Below are 23435 nucleotides of genomic sequence, written 5' to 3' on the forward strand. Positions count from 1 at the left end.
TTAATTGCATTAAAGATATAAGTACTGTTCTGCTTTTCCCTTGGCGTACACCTCTCGATGGTCGGCCACGTTCCCACATCTTTGTGGTGAAATAGGGATGAATGTAATGAAGGCAAGGTTGCTTCCATCTCTGGAAGTACTACTCGCTTTAGTTAACACATTCTTCTAACCTTCTCTCGACAGATCAGAATGACATCTTCACTTCTACTCTCACATGTGAAGATGTCGTCTAGCATGCTTCAGCTAAACATATTTATCTCTTTAGCAGAAATTAAGTTACTCGTTTAATCCATATTAATTACCAAGGTATTAAGAAAACTTCATGGAAAAATCGATTAATGGAGGAACGGAAATAGACAGAAAAGTGGTAGTGAAAGTGATCGAGACATTCAATAAAACTATTTAGTGTCTGATACATTTGTGAATGAAGAGATTTAGAAGATGAAATACACTTAATGAAATAGAGTTAGAAACAAATACAAATAAGCGCCAATATCTTAGCACCAATCTGGATGGAGATTTGCTTGCCGGTGTGGATGAAGTGAACGAATGGATGAGCTTCCCTCTCAGGCTTGCTCAACCGGTAGCAGAGATCTAAGAACAGAGCTTCACGGCAGGGATCTGGCAGATTTGTACTGAGACTCACCTCTCGGTCTTGTCTCGTCTCTTCCCGGATTTCTTCCGATCAGTATCAGCTCAACCTTTTCTCTCAATAATTCAACAACAATTAGCCCTCGTATCAATTATACCCATATCAAGTATATCTTCTCTAAATTCTATGGAGGTATTTATAGGTGAAAAGCTTTGACTCTTGGATTGTGGACCCCACTTCTTGTTATGGAAATTCTGAAGATGGAGGAATAAATATTCCTTCTGTTATGCAATCAGACCGTCAAATCTGCACAATGGTTAGTTGTACATGTGTCACAATCATCCGCATTTGCGTTACTCATCTGCATCTTTCAATCAGATGCTCACATGCGGTGTTGTTTCTATTACCACATGCGGTTGAAATTCAGCTCTGGATCTATTGTCGCATTGCGTCGTCATTGCGTTAATCATCTCTTCATTGTAGATTGACGAGCGCAAGGTAACAGAGATGCGTTGTTTAGTTTCTCATTGAGCCTTAATCGCAAGCAATGACTTGGTTATTGTATTCTTGAGCTATTGTATTCCTGCAAAACAGAGTAGAGATCTTATTTTCTTCCATCTTAATGATGTCAGTGGGTGTAATTGCAATAATTTATAATTATTGTATTCCTAAGCTAATTTTCATACAATCGACGCATATTTACTCACTTTTGGCCGCAATATCTAGATAAGGCAACATAAATAACTTGTATTTCTACAAGTTATCATCAGGACGTGTGCACAACATGCCATACATTAGGCTTCTAATTGCCGATGCATATGGAATTCTTTTCATTCCCTCAATTTCTTGAGGTGTCTTAGGACACTACTCCTTCGACAAATGAATTCCATATCTAAAAGGTACATACCATTTTTTGAATTTTTTCATATTATACATCGGCTACATTTTGTCAATATAAGATGCTTGAGATAGTGCTAGGATTCTGCTTTTACGATTCCAAAAAATTTGGATCCCAAGAACGTATTGAGCATCTCCCAAATCTTTCATTTGGAATTGTGATGCTGACCATCTCTTCACGTCAGCAAGGAAACTTGTCTCATTCCTAATGAGGCTGATATCATCAACATAAAGGACCAGGAAAGTTACAGTTTTGTTGACTATTTTCTTGTATACACAAGGTTTGTCAACATTATGTTCAAAGTCATAAGACTTGATCGCATTGTAAAAACTTATATTCCAAGTTCTAGAAGCATGGATCTTTTAAGCTTACAAACTTTTTATTCTTTACCTTGTTCAATGAACCCTTTTGCTTTAGAGATGTGAATACTTTCATCAAGATGGCCATTTAAGAAAGCTGTCATGAAATCCATTTTTCATATTTCATAGTCATAATATGTGGCAATGGATAAAATTATCCTTATTGATATTATCATGGCAACAGAAGAGAAGGTTTCTTCATAGTCAACCCCCCTCCCTTTATGTAAAACCTTTTGCCACAAGTCTAGCTTTATAGGTTTGCACCTTGCCAGTTGCTCTCGCTTTCTCTTGTAAATCCATTTGCAACCTATAGGTTTACATCATTTGGTTGTTCAACAAGTTTCCAGACATAATTGAAGTACATTGACTCCATTTCTACGTCCATGGCTTTTATCTATTGTTCCTTATCAACATCTTCCATTGCCTGTTCAAAGGTCAATGGATCCTCGAGATCAACATCAGGTATGACGTCCTGATTTTTTGTTAAACCTATGTAGCATTCAGGTTGATGAACAACTCTCCTACTACGTTGAGGCATTCTTAACTCTTGAGAAGGATGTGATGGGGCAACAATTGCTGTTGATGAACTAGCTTGATCAACAACTTTTGTTGATTTATCTATAATATGTTTGGTCATTTCATTCAATACTAGTTTACTACGAGGTTGATGATTCTTAATATGATCTTCTTCCAAGAATGTAGCATTAGTCGATATAAAAACTTTATTTCCTTAGGGATCATAAAATAATCCACCTTTTGTTTCTTTAGGGTTTCCTACAAATAAGCATAATTTCAAATGTCATTCCAATTTCTTAGAGTCTTGCACCAAAACGTGTGTCGAGCATCCTCATATTGTAAAGTGACGTAAACTACTTTTACATCCTCTCCATAACTCATGTGGTGTTTCTGAAACACATTTTGAGAGAACCATGTTCAAAATATATATAGCAGTTTGTATAGCATACCCCCAATAGGATTGAGGTAACTTAGTATAACTCATCATCGAACGAACCATGTCTCGATTTCTCCTTTCTACAACACCATTTTGTTGTGGTGTTCTAGGTGCTATGAGTTGGGATTGAATTCACTGATCTAGTAAATAGTTATGGAATTGTAAATTCATATACTCACCACCTCGATCTGATCATATTGTTTTAATTCTTTTTCTTAATAAGTTTTCAACTTCTATCTTAAATTCTATGAACTTTTCGAGAGTTTTAGACCTGTGACTCATTAAGTAAATATAGTCATATCTTGAATAGCCATCAACAAAATTGACGAAATATTCATATTCACCTCGAACTTTGACATTCATCGAACCACACAGGTCTGAATGTATAAGTTCTAGGGGTTCTTCGGCACGAAAACCTTTTCAAGAAATAGATCTTTTAGTCAATTTTCCTTCGAGACATGATTCACATAGATGACCATGTTTTACTAATTTCTCAATCTTGTTGAGATTTATGTGACCAAGTCTAAGGTACCAAAGATATGCGTTAGGAGAAATTTTTCGTCTTTTATTTTCAGTTCCTACCATTTTAAACATCTCTATATTTAAAATGGCTTTTACATCAGTTGGTTTTAATACATTTAAGTTATTTTCAAGTCTAGTAGAACAAATATGAACATCTCTTGAAAAAACGAACACTTCATTGATTTCAAAAGATACTTTATACATATTTGCTAATAGAAAATATATGGAGATCAAGTTTCTTTTTATTTTGGGTACATAATATACATTCTTTAACAAAATGAAAGATTCTCCACAATATAACTTGATGTCTCCCACTGCTTTAGCTGAAATGACATCCCTTGTTCCCAATTTGAAAGTCGTTTCATTTTCTGAGAGTTGAGTCCAAGAACTAGTTTCCTGTAGAAAAGTGCAAACATGGTTAGCAGCGCCTGAATTTAATATCCAGGTTAAGTGAGAATTTTCCACTAAGCATGTTTCAATTACAAGTAAATCTGATTTACCTTGATTTGCCTTTTCTGCTCTCTTTTCAACAAGATATCTCGGGCAGTTGCATTTCCAATGCCCATCTTCTCCACAATGAAAACATTTTCCTTTAAGAGCCTTGGTTTTCTGAGTAGTAAGTTTCTTCTTCCCTTTTCCTTTCTTTTTCATTTGGATACTTTTACCTTTAGTAGAGGAACGAGCACACTTCTTTTTATTTGAAGGCTTCATTCCCGAAGAAGATCTCTTCAGAAATTTTTTCTGTGAAACAATGTTTGCTTCACTTTCTTTTAATTTCATCATCGATTGGTAAGTCTAAAGTTCATTCAGTAGAGTAGTCAGGATTTAATTAATCTTATTCATTACAGTGTTAGTTCAGAAGGTCAAGAAGTTTTTTGAAAGAGACTTTGAGATCATGTAAATAACCGACATTTTAAGTAGCAGGGCATCCACAACAAAACCATAAAACCAATCAAGAAAACTTTAAAAGTAAAAAATGCAAATATCAAAATTGTGAGTTTTAAATGTCAAATCAAGAAACTAAAACATAGAGAAATCTTGAAAACATGAGCAGATGCAAATGACTGGCCCCAGTAGGACGATCACGGATTTCGCTTGTCATTCACCAGCACGACCTTAACCTTGCCTGAAAAATAAACATGAAAAGGATGAGCATAAGACTCAATAAGTAACCCTACTATTGAGGTTAGGCTAATCATATTGGATTTTATGTCCTAAAACTCGTAGTTTGTAAAAAGATAAATATATTCTATAGTCAATAAACTTATTATTGATTTTATAAGTTGCACACATAAAAGTCTAAATCCAATAAACAAAGATCCATGGCTATTATATGAATACTTTAACTTTATGTAGAGACATAAAGATGGATCATGTTCGAGTAAATAACAAAAACGGTCTATAGTACATGACTAAGGTTGGGTACCTTATTATGGTAACACTATTGAATGCGACCTACTCTGTAGCTGTTACAAGTGGTAAAGATATTACAAACGAAGTAATCCAGATTTGTTCATGTATTGACATGAGAAGTGGGGGCGTTCTATACAATGAGTTTGCATAAAATCAGACCAAGAAATAAGTCACTCTTACTTTATAATGCTATTAACTTTATAAGACTGACTATTTCACTTAGATGACCTTGGTAACTCGATCTTAATCCTGAGCTAACTATGAACTCCTATTTATTCGAGATTATCCTTAGATTTGCATATGTGTGGGTTGGCTCAACAGTGCTGGCTCAATAAGCCTCCCATTTCAGGGGTAAGACCAGGTAGAAAGCTGGGAACATAGAATGTAAGACAGAATTCATACCTACCCGATTTAGGGAGAGGAGAAAGGTTGTTTTCTTAAGTACTGAATCCAGGTCTTGAACAAGGGCTCTCATTGGGCTGAGAGGATCTGGTTTAGTGACTGGATCATAAACCAATTGTTCATTATAGGATCAGTAGAAACTTAAGGAACAAAACGTAATATCAAGGGTAAAACAACATATTGACCCAACTGTTATTACAAACAACCTGTGAAGGGTCGACTTACTAGTTATGATTAAATCATGTGGACACAAATATATCTACAGTGAGAAGAGTGCAACTATCGAGCTACAGTGGTATGACTTAATAGTTAACGAATACTAATTAATTTGGTCTAAAGAGTTTTAGCCAATCAATCCTAATCATTGGAGCTCATGATTTGTAGGTCCATAAGGTCCCTCTACTAACTCGTAAAACATGAATACCTTGAATTATTAAATTAAGTAAATTTGAAGGGGCTCTACCCTCTCACTGAATCCATGTCTTGAATAAGGGGCCCTACCCTCTCACTGGTCTGAGAGAGATTTGATTTAGTGACTAGATCACAAACCAATTTTTCATTAGAGTTTCAGTAGGAACTTAAGGAACAAGACGTAATCTCGAGGGTAAAATAGACATTTGACCTAATCGTTAACAACCTATGAAGGGTCGACTTACTAATTATGGTTAAATCATATGGACATAATATACCTACAGTGAGGGGAGTGCAACTATGGGCTTTAGTGGAGTGACCCATTAGTTAATGAATGGGGGTTAATTCGGTTTAATGAGTTTAGCCAATTAATTTTGGATCGTTGGAGCCCATGATCTGTAGGTCTACGAGGTCACTCTACTAGCTCTAAAAAAATTAGCTTTAGAGTAGCATGATAAGTTAATTTGAAATGTTCAAATTAGAATTAAAGGAATTAGTAATTATATGAGATATAATTACATATTTAATTTTAAGAATTAAACGGAATAGGAGAATTAATATTTAAATATGATTTAAATATATGAAGGTGGATTTATGTAAAATTAATTTAATATTTGATGCTAAATTAATTAGAATTAATTANCTAAATTAATTAGAATTAATTAAATTATTTAAATAACTATTTATTAATTTTATTAGAAAATTAATTTTGCAAAATTAATAATATTATTTTCAATTTTGAAATCAAATTGTTTTTTTAAATCATTTGGTAAAAATTGAAAAGTTTGAAAAACAACACAAAATGGAATTATGGATTTTTCCATTAACACCTTCAACTAGATCACACCAAACCCACTTAAATTTGGCTTCAATAACTCCAAGCATGAGCTGCATCTCATGCAGCCCTCTTCTTTGATGAAAGGCCTGCAATAAATAGAGAAGATTGGAGTGAAATTAAGGCATACATCTATAGAGTTTTTGCTGAAAAATTCGAGTTGAATAAGTTGTTCTTCAAGTTGGCTGTTGCAGTGAGTTCTTTTCCAAGTTCCCTTTATTCAAGCTTATTTTGAGTCCCACAACTCAATCTAAAGCTCCAAGAGAATAGTGGGTAAGATCTTGAGGTGGTTCACAAAAAGATTCGGAGAAGTTTACAACTGAGAATCAAGATTTTAAGAAGTTCTACAAAGGTATGGCTTGAAACCCTCTTGTTATTGTATGAGCATGCTTTAGTTACTGCCAAAATTAATGAATTAGAGTGCTTATTGATCCTTGTTGCTTCTGCTGCTTGCTAATATACTCCAACAAATGGTTAGTAAAGTTCTTGACTAATCCCTTGAAGGGTTCCCATACGGCGCTCAATGTTTCAAACTCTCCTTGTTTGAAGTTCATAATTTCTCTACACCTCCTTACGTTAGTGGTTTGAGAGAAGTACTTCTGCATGAACTTCTCCACTAATTTCTCCCATGTTGTTGTCTCGCTAGGTTCCAAGGAATTTTCCCATTGCTTTGTGTCATTGGGAGAGAGAATATGGGTATAAAGAGAGTCTGATGGCTTCCGAAGTGATTCTAAGATTCACAAATGAGTTGCACATTTTTAGGAAGCGTTTCATATGGGCATGTGGATCTTCACAACGGGCACCTCCAAACTGACATGAAGTTCCATCTGGCATCTGGTAGAATGATCCATGGCGAGAAGTCATACAGCACAGACGACGCATGCTCCAGCATTACACGCATACTATTGTTCGCCATTGGGATTGGATTTGGGCCAGCGTTAGCTAATTGCTGAACTAAGTTTTGGTTTAGTTAATCATCCACCATTTGTTGTTGTCTTTGTTGTTGTTGTCTTAGTTGTTGTTGCCTTAATTATTGTTGCCTTAACCTTCAACGACGATTCGATCGGTTTCTTTGTCTAAAGGTCCTTTCAACTTCGGGGTCGTATAGGAGCTCAGGAGTGTTTTCCTTGCTCATAAAATGTTTACAAAGCCAAGGCTTAGCTTGTAATCCCTCAGCTACAAGTTTTTCTACAAAAGATACAAGCAAAATTCTAGTTAGCCTTGTTGCTAAAGCCCCAGCAACAATGCAAAAAACTTGTTCGTGGATTCGTGATGTGCGCTAGGAGTGTATTATGAGTGGAGATGGAAGATAAGATTGATGTAAATGAAGATGAATGGTGAATGACTTCTCTAGGTGAGAAGAATGGATGATGCATTACACTCACTACATGATGCGTACAAGCTTTACTTGAGCTAAGTCCAAGTATAAATCTAATTCAGGTTCCTGGTAAGTCCAGGGTCGAACATGGGGATTTAGGTTAGATTAATGCAAGCCTTGCATTGCACTGATGTAGAAGGGTTCTAAATAAATGTTGATAAAGTTATCTACATTATTTTAACTGCATGCATACAAGAAGAAACATGAGTTCAAGCGAAATATAGTTAATGAAGAAATGGTGTTAAGTGATAAGTGAATGTGTTGATCCAAGTAAGATGGACAAGAAAGAGTGTGGATAAGAATGAAGATGAAGGATGCGTATTTACAATCAAGTGTATGTCAATGCGTTGGGTTTTTATTTATCTAATCATTCAACATTTCTCAATGCAAATTCCACATGTTCCTATCTCTAGGGTGTATGCATTGGATATAGAAAATAGTGAAGATCAAGTATCTTTATCTCTAAAGCTATTTTGTGTTCTGACTTGATGCGTTTCAAGCTATCATATTCTCTTGAATTGTTTAGCTGAGATAACTTCAACCAAATGATCAGAATGATTAAAGCTTTTAGAACTTTAGCATGCACAAAGTCACAAACGCATTTAACATGGTAAATTGTAAGCAAAGGCAAGTGTAAATGGATTAAATGCACGATTTTATAAAGATTGAAATGTCTTTACAGTAACACATATAATCACATGAATGATGAATGGGAATAAAGTAAAAAGAAAAGAGTCAAGCCACAAAGTTCAATTTCTTGTCCTCTTTGGCTTGATCTTAATGTATGTACAACCAACTTGTTAAAGAAATGAAGAAAAGTTCTCTCTCGAGCTTAGTTTTCTTCAATTCTCCTATATCAACAATGGTGATGGTTTTTTCCTCCTATGATCTTCTTGCAGTAGCAAAACTACTCTATTCTAAGCTCTAACATGCTCTCTCTATGTTATGCTACATTTTTCGGTTGCAAGTCTTCTATTTATAGGTGTTTTCCCTCAGCAACTTGTGATATGACATCATTAATTTTCATACCTTGGTCAGCCGCCTACAATTTCATTTTCTTTGCAAATGCCGACATTCAAATACCTATACATGCAAGTGGTGATTTGACAGGAATAACTTGAACCAATGTATCTACTATGCATTGGAATTCTTCAGACACATGCCTTTGCATTAGTTGCGCCTGCGAACTTGGTCAAATTTATTGAAATCCTACGATGAGATGCGTTAGTGATGGAGTTTTATCAAAAATAACGTTTTTGTAAAGGTTAGTTATGTTTGAAGGATTCCATGCATTTTCCTTTAAGAAAGATGAGATTTTATCATTAAGATTCCTGGTTGTTCCAACTTTCGAAAGACAATAACTTGTATTTCTACAAATTATCATAAGTATATTTAGTTTAGATTCAGTTTAATTCTTAATTTTCTTGGTTTAAAGCATGAACTTTCAAAGTTAAGGCTTGATTTTCTTGATTTGAGGCTTGAACTTTCAAAATTAGGGCTTAATCTCTTATGTATATTCTTGAATCTATATGTGATATTATAACTTTCAAAGTTGTTGACATTGTATTATGGTGCATGTGGTAGGACATGCTGATTTAGCTAAAAAATTTAATTTGAAGACACTATGTGCTATTGGTATGTTGCATTTCTTCCATTTTTCATTACCTCTAGTCATACAATTTCTCTCGAAAGTCATTTAAATATGGCTTGATTACCATTTCAAAAGTTGATTATCTCCTTGGTTTAAATGTAACTTTGGCTGAGGACTTCTCTAAAATTAGAGGGAGCAAGCGAAAAAGGAACAAAAAAGAAGGTAAAATGGAGATTTTTGCTGGCGTATTTTTAAATTATTATTTTAATCTTTCTTTCTTTATTTGAAGTCATTTGCACTTTCCCTTTTGTATTGTAGTTGAGTGGCAACAACTTGAAAGTGTAGTTCTTTTTATTTTCTTAATTTTTATTGAAATAAACTTCTTCTTATGCGGAAAGTCATTCTTTTTGTGGCAACTTGTTACATAGTTATATTTATGTTGGATATATTTGTTTGAAGCTCTATGTCTACAAGATTTATAGGATATTTTACATTGATCTTGATGTGTTGAACAAAGTTGAGGTTTTTTTTGACACTTTGTGTTTGTATCATTTGTAGAATATTTTATACGGAGTGGTTCTTTATTGACGTTAAGGCGCTATTATGAGAAAAGTTCTAGCTTCGTAAAAAGTAATTTGGGGACGTTTGAGCTATTGGGCTTTATTTTATTATGTCTAGCTGATTTTCCTTCAAGAGGTATGATCTAAAATTATTATGCAGCTCTCTTGTCCCGAGTTATATACATTCGACAAGTTTCATAGTTAGGTACCATAATACAATTTCAAAGGTAGTTTTGGATTGCTACATGTGATAGGTGTTATGTGGGCAGATGGATAGTTTTGATAGAAGTTTTAGAAATTTATATTTTGAAATTATTCATATTTGGTTGACTATAAGAATTATGTTCCTTATATTGTTTTGGAAGTGTTTATATGAGCCTGTTGATAACTGGCGGAAATGCTAGTTATTATAAGCCTTTTATTTAGAATTATGAGGGCTAACAAGTAGAAAATTCGATGATAATACTTAAAATTTGTGAAAATTTTAATTTTGCGTCGATTATCACCTAAATCCTCACTGACTCCAATATTATGTGTTACTCCCTGCCAAAGTGTCTATTTTTTTAGCTATCGCATGAATCAAACGCATGTGTCAAAAATAAGCAATTGCAATCAAACGCATGCGCTGAAGCCAGGTGACCACAAAGAAAAATGCATGCACTGAAAGCCGTTATTGCATAGACGAATGCATGCGGTGATCGCATGCGTCCATCGCATGGAAGTTGCGGTGATCAAACAAATGCGGTAATCACTTGGAGATTGTGGCCATGAAGTGCTAACCATAATAGAAGGGTGATCACAATATGGGTAGAATGCTTTGATACTTCGGTTGAATTAAGCTCGGACGCATAACTTAGGAGTATCAATAAGATGAGATGATGTGACATTGCCCATACCATGACAAAGGCAGCAGTGAGACATAACGTAATCATGATAGCTGTTGGCGTTTAAACTCTATAAATAACCCATTGGACCTTCATTTCAAGACATCCGAACTTCTTCCTCAAGGTAGAGGTTTGCAATCACAGATGAGAGCATGAGCTAGATTTTCAGTGAGAATTCTTCATCTCCACAAACAAGACTGAGTGACGACCGGAGCATTCGCTGGAGATAGAGCTCGAAAGAGACATCTCCACCATTCATCCATGGCACCACCAGTAGCCTTGACGCGAAATCTTTCATTTCTCCTCTAACCTATGTATTGTATTACATTTTAGCTTAAGATATTTAGACATTTTGTAATCAATGCATATCTTGATTCCTTCAATGAATCTTCTTCATCATCTTTATCTTTATCATCATTTACCTTCATCGCTTATTTATCAAAAGTGATCGCATACTTAATCGTGTAGCCTAGAGATAGGATCCATGTAGCAACACACTGAGAGGTGTGCATTGAGTGAGTATAGTGAGTTAATCCTCTTTGTTCGGTGAAAGGCTATAGCAACGCTTGTCCATGGGATGTTGCAATGCTTGTCTATAAGTTAATTAGTTGTGTCTACTACCTGAGAAGGTAAGAGATGGAATGCACTAACGCAAAGTATGCATTGTTCTTAGAGATAGGCGCAATCTTATGTTTGACGCAACCATGCACAAACACTTTTTTTAGTATGGATCTACTACCAGAAACTCAATGCGTAATCTTAGCATTCAATGTGTATTCCTGAATAATCTCATTTTTCAATTATTCAACCATTTCATTTTACCAAGTTCAATGTTTGTTAGATTAGTCAACATTTCTATGTTTCGATGCAACAACAAGATGTTATTTGTAACAAGTAGTTTTATTGGTTTGTTAATTGGTCACATTTTATTCATGAAATGGGTTGGATTGATATTAGTGTGGCGAACAAGGATTACTCGAGCGATTTAAGATAATAAACATTACTATGCGTTAACGGTTATTGTGTATCTAACAATTCTCATCGCAAGTCTTCTATTGCCCCAATCTGTTTAGTTAGGAGTAGGAGTTGTGTTTAATCTATTAAACTTCTTCTTTTTATTTTTATTCATCACCTCAAACGCATTTCTTCACAAAAATTATTGAGTGAGAAGTCCTTGTGTTCACCTCAGATTACCTGAAAAACTTGCGTTCTCGTTATACATGGTGCGAATGTAAGAAAACTTGTGATAGGAATGCATGATCATTGCATACTAGATTAACGCATTTTCATTCCAATGCATGACCTCTAACGCATGGGTATAAACGCATAGCTTAAGCCATGTGCCACACATGATTACGTGCACAACCCCATCGTTTTTCCATGCAACAAGTTTTTGGCACCATTGTCGGGGACTTGGCAGCTAAAGGTTTGTTAAGTTTTGTGTTTTCGCATGCACCATTTCAGTTTTAGGCGTATTGTAGCTTGTGCGACCAAGTTGCCAACAATAATTGAGTAAAGGCGATGCGCCGAAAGTCAATATTGACCCCAAGATAGAAAATCTATCTGTCGCGTGAGCTGGAAGCAGTCTTAGGCGTATGTCGACCATCATGTGTCCAACAATTGCTTGAAGCTCCACTGGTCAGGACAACGAGTCTTGACCTAAGAAGTTGAGATCAATCTCCTGCATGGAAGGCTCCTTGCGGTGACAACACTCCAATTTCTCCAGGGAAGTCTTCTACTCTATCTTTATCTTGCTTTCATAGTTTAGTTTATTTTATTTTATTTTTTCTATTTTTATTTTGGATATGCAGCTGCTTCCTTGGTTGGGGTGCGTTTTCTCCTTACAGGTGCGATAGTAACTCTCCTCGATGCACAGTTACAACGGAAGAATCCTCCCCATCCTTCAACGCATGGCTTTACTTGCATGAACTTGAACGCATTGTCGCATGCATTATTATACTTAAGGTACTTTTCTTGTTATCTTTTATGCATTATCCTTTCGAAATTCTCCTTCTCTGATTGCGGTCCTTTGCGATGCATACAAATAAGCACCGTATCTCCTAACTAAGCATCGCAAGTCTCTCCTTACTTTTAATAGCTTCTTCAAATTTTGAAAGTCTAAGTTTTATTGTGCGCAAACCTTTGTTCAAATGTTTGTTACTACATTCTTGTGAGTTAGCTTTTAGCTTGCGGTGGGAATGCTGCCAACCTCTAAGTTTGGGGGTGGCACGGGTCTCGGAGAATTGTGTTCATTACATTGCGGTCATTCTTATAAAAAAAAAAAAGAATTTTGAAAATACAACTCCACTGTCAATACAATGGGGAAACCCATGTTGATAAGAGTTAAGTTGTGAAAGGCACTTACCCATAGTTAGATGTCCACATGACACCCGTGAGGGCAAACCAAAACGAAGTTGTCACCAAGATCAATGCATAAGCGCAATTCCTCTGTCGGGCGCAAGCAAAATTAAGCAAGACATGAGTTGAGTTGAATATATGCAACCAAAGTTGGATGCCCGCATGACACACATGCGGGTAAGCCAAAACGAAGAGTGTAACTAGGTTCAACGCCACATTCGAATAAGTAATCGCATAATCTTGAATTGTTTTAAACGAATGCATTTTCAAGAGCTGAACGCAAAGAGAATGAATAAAAAGTTTTTGAGCAAAGGCTTACAGAATTTAACTTAGAAAAGATCTGTCTGAAGAAGCAGCTGAAGTGGAGAAGAGCATTGCGATCATGGTTAGAGGTACGAGTAAAATTCTAAAAGGCTAGTCATCGCAAAGGAATACCGGAAGGTGAGTTAAGAATTCCTTGAGTATGACGTATGCTTGAGGACAAGCATGATTCTAAGTTTGGGGGTGTGATAACTGGCAGAAATGCCAATTATTATAAGCCTTTTATTTAGAATTATGAGGGCTAACAAGTAGAAAATGCGATGATAATACTTAGAATTTGTGAAAAATTGAGTTTTACGTTGATTAGCACCTAAATCCTCACAAACCCCAATATTATGCGTTACTCCGTGCCAAATTGTCTATTTTTGTAGCTATCGCTGGAATCAAACACATGCGTTGGAAATAAGCAATCGCAATCAAATGCATGCGCTGAAGCCGAGCGACCGCAAAGACAAACGCATGCGCTGAAAGCCGTTATCATCTAGACGAATGCATGTGGTGATCACATGCGTCCATTGCAAAAAAGTTACGATGATCGAATGCGTCCATCGCATGGAAGTTATGGTGATCAAGCGAATGCGGTAATCACTTAGAGATTTTAGCCACGGAGTGATAACCATAATAGAAGGGCGATCGCAAGATGGGTAGAATGCATTGATACTTCAGTTGAATCAACCTTGGACGCATACATTGGGAGTATTAAAAAGGTAAGATGATATGAAATTGCCCATACCGTGACAAAGGCAGCAGTGAGACATAACGTAATCATGATAGCTGTCGGCGTTTAAACTCTATAAATAGCCCATTGGACCTTCATTTCAAGACATCCGAACTTCTGCCCCAAGGCAGAGGTTTGCGATCACAGATGAGAGCATGAGCTAGATTTTCAGTGAGAATTCTTCATCTCCACAAACAAGATCGAGTGATGATTGGAGCTTTTGCCAGAGATAGAAATCTCCACCATTCATCCATGGCACCATCAGCAGCCTTGACGTAGAGTCCTTCATTTTTCCTCTAACCTCTGTATTGTATTACATTTTAGCTTAAGATATTAAGACATTTTGTAATCAATGCATATCTTGATTCCTTCAATGTCGTCTTCTTCATCATCTTTATCTTACCATCATTTACCTTCATCGCTTATTTATCAAAGGCGATCGCATACTTAATCGTGTAGCCTAGAGATAGGATGCATGTAGCAACCCACCGAGAGGTGTGCATTGTGCGAGTATAGTGAGCTAATCCTATTTGCTTGGTGAAAGGTTGTAGCAATGCTTGTCAATGGGTTGTTGCAATGCTTGTCTATAAGTTAATTATCACGTCTACTGCCTGAGAAGGTAAGAGATGGAACGCACTAAAACAAAGTATGCATTGTTCCTAGAGATAAGCACAATCTTATGCTCAATGCAACCATGCACTATAGAGATATAGTCATGCGACTAACCACCGAGAGGTGTGCGATGTGTTAGTGTGACCAGCTGGGATTACTCGAGCGATTTAAGATAATAAACATTACTATGCATTAATGGTTGTTGTGTATCTATCAATTCTCATCGCAAGTCTTCTATTGCTCAATCTATTTAGTTAGGAGTAGGAGTAGTGTGTAATCTATTAAGCTTCTTCTTTTTATTTTTATTCATCGCCTCAAACGCATTGCTTCACAAGCATTATTGAGTGAGAAGTCCCTGTGTTCGACCTTGGATTACCCGAGAAACTTGCATTCTCGTTATACTTGGTGCGAACATAAGAAAACTTGTGATAGGAACGCATGGTCATTGCATGGTATATTATTTCATTGATGTAGGTGCTCAAAGCGATGAGTTCAAGGTAGCCTACATTATTCTTGTGGAGGCAAGAGCATAGTGAGCGATATTTGGTTAGGATTACTTCATGCGGGATTGATAGGTGTAATTTTTTTAATTGTTCTTAGAGGGGATGGGGTTGTTGATTGTACAATTGGAAATGTGTTCATATGGGGGTTGATAGTTTTTATACATTTAAAATTGTTCATATGGGGTTGACTATAATTTTGAAATTGTTCATATGGGGTTTTCCATATTCTTCTAACTTAGAAATACTTTATGAGATTGTAATATTGACAATGTTAAAGAAGTGAAGTTTTTATAATGAGATATTAGTGAAAATTTAGTTGTTATATAACATTGAAAATTCATGTATTGTTTCTTTGATTGGTGAATGTATGTAATATATATACCAAATGTGTTTGTTGGATCAAAATACAGGAGCAATTATAGGTAAAAATGTCAACATTATAGATTTTGCTAAAAAAATCACAAGCAAATTTCTTGACTTTTTTCCTTGTCAAGATTATAAATATTCTTGACATATTTAATAGGTCAAGAACTCCTATATTCTTGACATTTCTAACATATCAAGTGTCAATGTTTCTTGACTTGTTTTAAATATCAAGTGCCACTTTTCTTAACGTTTTTTAAAACATCAAGAGAAGTGAATCTTATAATCACAAGAAAATCGTCATTTTTGACACTAACTTCATTAACGTTTTTTAAAACATCAAGAGAAGTGATTCTTCACATTTAAAAAATGTCAAGAAACTTTATTTTTGTAGTAGTGAAAGGGATTGTATAAGACCAAACCACAAAATGAAGTCTCTCCATATAACATCGTTGCTATAAGAGACTTACATTTCATCAGGATGACCATAGGTAACTTGACCTTAATCCTGATTGAGTTATGAACTTCTGTTTATGAGGTCAATGCTTTGAAATATATGAGTGAGAGTTTTCATGTTAGCCGACTCAATAAGCCTACCATTTTGGGGATTTATCCAAGTAGGGGGCTAGGAATGCAACTATACAATAAGGAATTCACTTCTTCTCGACTTTAAAGAAAGTAGATAAATTGCTTCATTAACAGCTGATTCTGGGTCTTGAATAATGAGACCTCAACCTCTCACTGGTCCGAGAGGTCTTAGTTTATAGTTGGACTATTGATGCATTATTTTATGTGATGAAATAATGGAATGAATTACGGTGATGGGAATGCATTGAGCAACAAGTTTTCTCAGCAGAATCCAAGTATAAATTTGATAACTTGTAGAAATATAAGTTATTTATGTTGTTTTATTTAGATATTGCGACAAAAAGAGAGGAAAGTTGCGTCGAGAGTATACAAATTGGCTAAGAAATACGAAAATTATGAAATGTCGTAAACACACCCACTAAAACCATTGCGATGGCAAATAAAATGTTTTAGTCTCTGTTTTGATGGAAATAAGTCACAAATGCGTTAATGGCTCGAAGACAAAAGGAACAACGCATCTATGTCACATGTGCCCATCAATCAAGAACGAAGAAATGATCAACGCAATGACGGTGCATACGACAATTGATATTAAGCTTTAGCGATCAACTCAATTTCAACTACATGCGGTAATAAAAAACAACACCGCATGTGACGATCGATTGAAGATGTGAAGAGCAACGCATTTGCAGATGATTCTGACAAGTGTACAACTTTTAGTTGTGCATTTCTGATGGATTGATTGTGTAACATAAAGGAATTTCCAATTCCGCCATTTTAGGAACTACCCTAACTATACAGTGGGGACCACAAATTCAAAGAGCCAAGGTCTCACCTATAAATAGCTTCCTCAACTTCGCTGAAAGATATGCATGATATACTGGTACTGATACTGGGATTGAGAGAGAGGCTGGTCTGAAGCGACTTACAGAGTAAATTCGGGAGAACTACGAGACAAAGCTGAGAAGTGAGTCTCTAAGCAAAGAATTCTTTCGATTCCCGAAGTTGAAGCTTTGTGCAAAGGTCAATTCTACTGGGAAAGCAAGCCTGTGAGGGAAGCTTTCCTCTCCACCACATCCACACGCCAGCAAGCAAATCGCTGATCGGGATCTGTTTCAAGACGTTGACACTCTTTCCGTATTTGTTTCTATTCTCTATTTCATTTTCTGTATTCATCTTCTTTAATCTCTCATTCACAACATGTATAAAACGCTTAATTTTAGAATTAAATGTTGTTATCGTCACCATTATCATATTTCTGTCTCTTTCCATACTTTTATCATCCATTTTCTCCATGATGTGTTCTTAATCCCTGGGGTAAAAAGTGAGAATTAAGTGAGTGAGTTCATTTGTGTTAAGGAATCAATTAAGTTTAGCTAAAGCATGCTCAACGACATTTTCACCTGTGAGAGCAGAAGTGAAGATGTTATTCTGCATATTGAGAAAAGGTTGGAAGAATGCATTAACTAAAGCGAGAAGTATTTCCAAAGATGAAAACAACCTTGCGTTCATCATGTTCATCTCTGTTTCACCATAGACATATGGGAACACGGCCGATCACTGAGAGGTGTACGCCAAGGGAAAGCAGAACCTTAGTCGCGTCCTTAACGCAATTGAGAAACTTGCGATGTTTTTACTCTTTACTCTTTCTCTTTCTGCCTCATTCACAAGACTTGCCATCGCATCCATCGATTCTTTTGCACAACTTCACAGCCAATCCTCGACCCCTGTATCATGTATCATGTATCATGTATCATTATCTTGTATCATGTATCATAGTAGTATAGGAATTTACTTTATCGATGCATTTTTACTTTCATCGCAATTTATATTTCTGTACAAACCAACATTCTTTATTCATTATCAAAACCAGTCGCATGTATCACATGTATCACAAGTTTCCTTGTGCTAAAACCAATTGCGTTGGAATTATACTTGGTTTCAGCTCAAGGAAACTTGTGAGACGCACTACTTCATCGCATACTATGAGCATATCACTATCAACGCATACATCTAAACGTAGTATCGCATAAATTGTCTTTATCGCAAAGTACATGAGCGAATTTAGCACATCATTCATTTCATTCACAAGTTATGCGTTAGAGTTAGATAAAGATAAAAGAGTAAATTTCAGTCACTAAGTTTATGGCGCCATTATCGGGGATTGGTAACGGTTAGTGTTGAATACTTTTGTGGTATTTTGTAGGACAAATCTCTGTTGTACTGTTTGTTTATCGCGAAGAGCGGGCTGATGATTTATGAGTACTGGAATCGATCCAGAAATACTAAGCTAACCCAGAGATAAAGTGTATTTTTCGCGCAAGAGCACATCATAACCAAATTAGGCGAAGAAGAAACATGGCAAATATTAATGAGAGGCCTGATGGGAATCAAGGGGAAAATTGGCCAGTGCAAGACCCTATATTTCTTGCTGCCGACCGCAACATCCCAATGAAGAACTATGCAGCACCGAATCTTTATAACTTCTCGCCTGAAATTTCGAGACCCACAGTTGTGGAGAATGCAAAGTTTTAGATAAGGTCGTTCATGCTTCAAATGATCCAAACTGCACAACAATTCGGAGGTCTACAAGGAGAGGACCCACATGCTCATTTGACCAGCTTCGTAGAAATGTGTAACGCATTCTCCATACCTGGTGTGACTCTCGAAGGAATTAGATTGTATCTATACCCGTATATGCTGCGAGATGAGGCAAGGAGGTAGGCTCAGTCACTAAAGCCAAAAGAAATCAGCGCATGGGACCAGTTGGTCGCGAGGTTTATGTATAGATTCTTCCCTTTAGCCATCAACGCAAGAAGACGGAGGGATGTGTTGAATTTAGAACAGAAGGGTTATGAAACTTTGAGCACCGCCTGGGTGCGAGTCAGACAATTAGTGAAGAACTGTCCGCACATTGGATTCCCGATTGCATTCTGATGGAGACTTTTTATAACGGCTTGGACCAGTCAACGCAAGCAATTGCAGATGCCTCCGCGATAGGAGGGTTAATGGACAAGACGTATATGGAAGCAAAGACCATCTTAGATCGCATTTCGTAAAATACAGATGAATGGACAGATAACGAGTATGAGGAAAGAGGCTCAGAAAGAAGAAGAGTAGAAAGTGCCATTGTACCAGTTGATACAATGAGCACTCTGGCCGACCAGATGGCCATAGTAACCTCGCTCCTCCAGGCTCTGACTATTCAGCAAGGACACCTCTCTCAAAGTTCAGCGCAAGTAAATGCGTTGACATAAGTGGCCGTAATAAATTGCATTCAATGTGGAGAGGGGCACTCAATGGAAGTCTGCCCGTTGAATCAATAATCCATATACTCTATTTACAACGAATCATTCGGCAATACCTACAACCCTGGTTGGCGGAATCACCCAATTTTCAGTTGGGAAGGGAATCACAACCAAGGGGGCCAAGGTAATCATCAGAGCAGTCATCCCGAGAATCGAGGTAATCCTCCGTTTTTCATTAATCAGAATCACAGCCATGGTAATTTTCAGAGTATACAACCCTCGGACCAACCGTCCTCTTCTGACACCTTTTGTAGTACCTCATCTTTGGAAACGTTATTGAAATAGTATATTGAGAAGAACGAGGCCATCAAGAAATCGCAAGCTTCTTCCCTTAGAAATTTGGAGGTACAGATTGAACAGCTTACGATCAAACTTAAGAATAAAGCGCCTGGTACGCTACCCAGCAACTCAGGAGCACCGAGACCACACGGTAAAGAGAAATGTCAAGCAGTGACATTGAGAAGTGGCAAGAAAATGATCCCCATGCCACAAGTACCGGATTCAGTAACAAGACCAGTAGACTTAACCATCAACGATGACCATTCAACCACAAATAACAGAACTGCTAGTTCTGAAGAAAATACATCTAAAAAGAATGAATCTTAGCAAGAATCAAATGCAAAGTCACCGCAACCGCTAACTCCTAAAACACAACAAGCAAAGGACCTCAATGAACAGCTAATTGAACAGGAAGTACAGCGGGAACCTCCACCTTTTCCGTCCAGGTTGAGAACGAAAGATGACAACAAACAATTCAAGAGGTTCTTGGATGTTCTCCGACAATTACATATCAACATTCCCTTAATAGAAGCGTTGGAACAAATGCCGAGCTATGTGAAATTCCTCAAGGATATACTTGCGAACAAGAGGAAGATTGGGGAGAATGAAACAGTCACATTAAATATGAATGTAGTGCGCTTTTTCAGAACAACATCCCCATTAAAATGAAAGATCCCGGGAGTTTCACATAGCCATGCTCAATAGGGGAAAAAAAGTCAGAAATGCGTTGTGTGACTTGAGGGCAAGTATAAACCTCATGCCCTTGTAAATCTTCAAAAAGTTAAATATCGGCAATGCAAGACCACCACAGTTACATTGCAGTTGGCCGATAGATCAATAACGCATCCAGAGGGCAAAATAGAGGTTGACTTGTGCAAGTAGATAAGTTTATCTTCCCTACTAACTTTATCATATTAGATTATGAAGTTGGGGTCGCCCATTTCTTGCAACAGGGCGAGCACTGATCGACGAAAAGAAAGGAAAAATTACGATAAGGGTCGATGATCAACATGTTAAGTTCAACGTTCTCAATGCGTTGAAATACCCAGGTGATATGGAAAATTGTCAATATGTTGGGGAACTGCAGGAAGATTATTGGCATGAGCTTTAAGAAAAATGGAGGAAAAAGACTTTGGGATCAGTGTAATGTGGGAGGAAAATTGCACCGCAATAAAAACTGAGTCAGGTTTTGAAACAATCAAGTTACCTGAACGAACAACGCAGCGTACTAAGCCACCTTAGAAGAACCACCCATGTTAGAGTTGAAGCTGTTGCTAGTGCATCTCAAATATGTGTATTTAGGAGGCAATAACACTTTACCGGTTATAATCTCTGCCTCACTGAGCAAAGAAAAGAAGGAAGCACTTATTTAGATCCTTAAGAACAATGCAAAAGCCTTGGGATGGACCGTAGCGGACATTTGAGGAATCAGTCCCTCGTATTGCATGCATAAGATTCGTCTTGAAGAAGAAAAAATAGGATCTATAGAGAGGCAACACCATTTAAACCCTTCCATGAGGAAGGTTGTGAAGAAAGAGATAGTGAAGTGGCTTGATGTAGGCATCATTTACCCTATATCTGATAGCAGTTGAGTAAGCCCAGTGCAATGCGTTCTAAAGAAAGGGGGTATGACAGTCGTCACCAATAGCAAGAATAAGTTAATTCCTACAAGGACAACTACGAGGTGAAGAATATGTATGGATTACCGACAATTAAATCTGGCCACGAAGAAGAACCACTTTCCACTCTCGTTTATTGATCAAATGTTAGATTACTTGCAAGGAATGAATTCTTTTGTTTTCTTGATGGCTACTCAGGGTATAACCAAATTGCAATTGCGCCGGAAGATCAAGATAAGACAACTTTCACGTGCCCATTCGGCACATTTGCATTCCGTCACATGCCATTTGGACTCTGTAATGCACCAGGTACCTTCTAAAGGTGTATGATGACAATATGTTCAAATTTCTTGGAGGAGTCAGTCGAGGTATTTATGGATGACTTTTCAGTTTTTGGCAACACTTATGACTCCTGTTTATCAAATCTTGAAAGAGTCTTGAAGAGATGCGTTGAAACAAATCTTGTTCTGAACTGGGAGAAATTCCATTTCATGGTTGAAGAAGGAATTATGCTAGGTCACAAGATATCAAAGGTAGGATTGGAAGTTGATCAAGTGAAAATCGATGCAATTTCCAAGCTACCACCACCAGTTAATGTGAAAACACTTGGGAGTTTTCTAGGACATGCGGGGTTTTATTGAAGATTCATCCTCAACTTTTCTCATATCACAAGACCCCTAAGTTCACTCCTCGAGATTGACCGCGAATATGATTTTGATGACGCATGCGCCGAAGCATTCCATAGGCTGAAAAATGCGCTCATCATCGCACCTATTCTGATTGTGCCGGATTGGACGCAACCGTTTGCGTTGATGTGTGATGCCAGTGGATATGAAGTAGGCGCAGTCTTGAGTCAGCGCAAGGACAAGGTTTTGCATCCTATCTATTCTGCTAGCAATACGTTGAATGATGCGCAGGAAAATTATACAACCATGGAAAACGAAATGCTCGCAATGGTATTTGCGCTGGAGAAATTTCGACAGTACTTAATTGGAACCAATGTAGTGGTACTGATAATTCTGTGATCAAATACCTTATGATGAAGAAGGATACGAAACCAAGACTATTAAGGTGGGATTACTCCTGCAAGAATTTAACCTAGAGATTAAAGATCGGAAGGGCACTGAGAACCAAGTCGCAGATCATCTATCAAGGCTAGAAAATTGCGAGGTTCAGCAGAAAGAAAAAGATATTGAAGAAATATTCCCTGACGAGCAACTTATGTCGGTATGCATTAATGTTCCATGGTATGCGGACATTCTAAACTTCATAGTTTGCGGCCAAGTACCAAAAGACTACTCATACCAGCAGAAGAAGCTGAGGCATGAAGTCAAATTTTATTTCTGGGATGACCCCTTCTTGTATCGACTTGGACCTAATCACATTTTGCGTCGATGCGTTCCTGAGCATGAGGCCAAGCACATTTTGGAACTTTTCCATGAGTCCCTTTATGGAAGACATTTTGAGGGGCAGTGGACCGTCGCAGAAGTCCTACAGAGTGGCTATTTTTGGCCAACACTATTTAAGGATTCCCATGCACATGTTGTGAAATGCGACAGATGCCAGCGAACAGGGAACATGTCCATAAGAAATGAAATGTCGTTGACTTCAATCTTGGAAATTGAATTATTTGATGTATGGGGAATCGACTTTATGGGCCCATTTTTGCCTTCAGAAGGTCATCAATACATTCTGGTCACGGTTGATTATGTATCGAAGTGGGTTGAGGCCATCACATGAGCTAAGAACGATGCGGTCACGGTGGCAAAATTTCTCAAGAAAAATATCTTCACCCGGTATGGAATGCCCCGTGCCTTAATCAGCGATGAAGGCTCACATTTCATCAACCGTATCATCACCAACCTGTTGACCAAATTTAATGTCAGCCATAGAGTTGCGACCTCATATCACCCACAAACTAATGGGCAGGCAGAAATTTCTAATAGAGAGATCAAGACTATCTTGGAGA

The sequence above is a fragment of the Benincasa hispida genome, chromosome 10 (assembly GCF_009727055.1).
Source record: "Benincasa hispida cultivar B227 chromosome 10, ASM972705v1, whole genome shotgun sequence".
In the NCBI taxonomy this organism is placed as follows: Eukaryota; Viridiplantae; Streptophyta; class Magnoliopsida; order Cucurbitales; family Cucurbitaceae; genus Benincasa; species Benincasa hispida.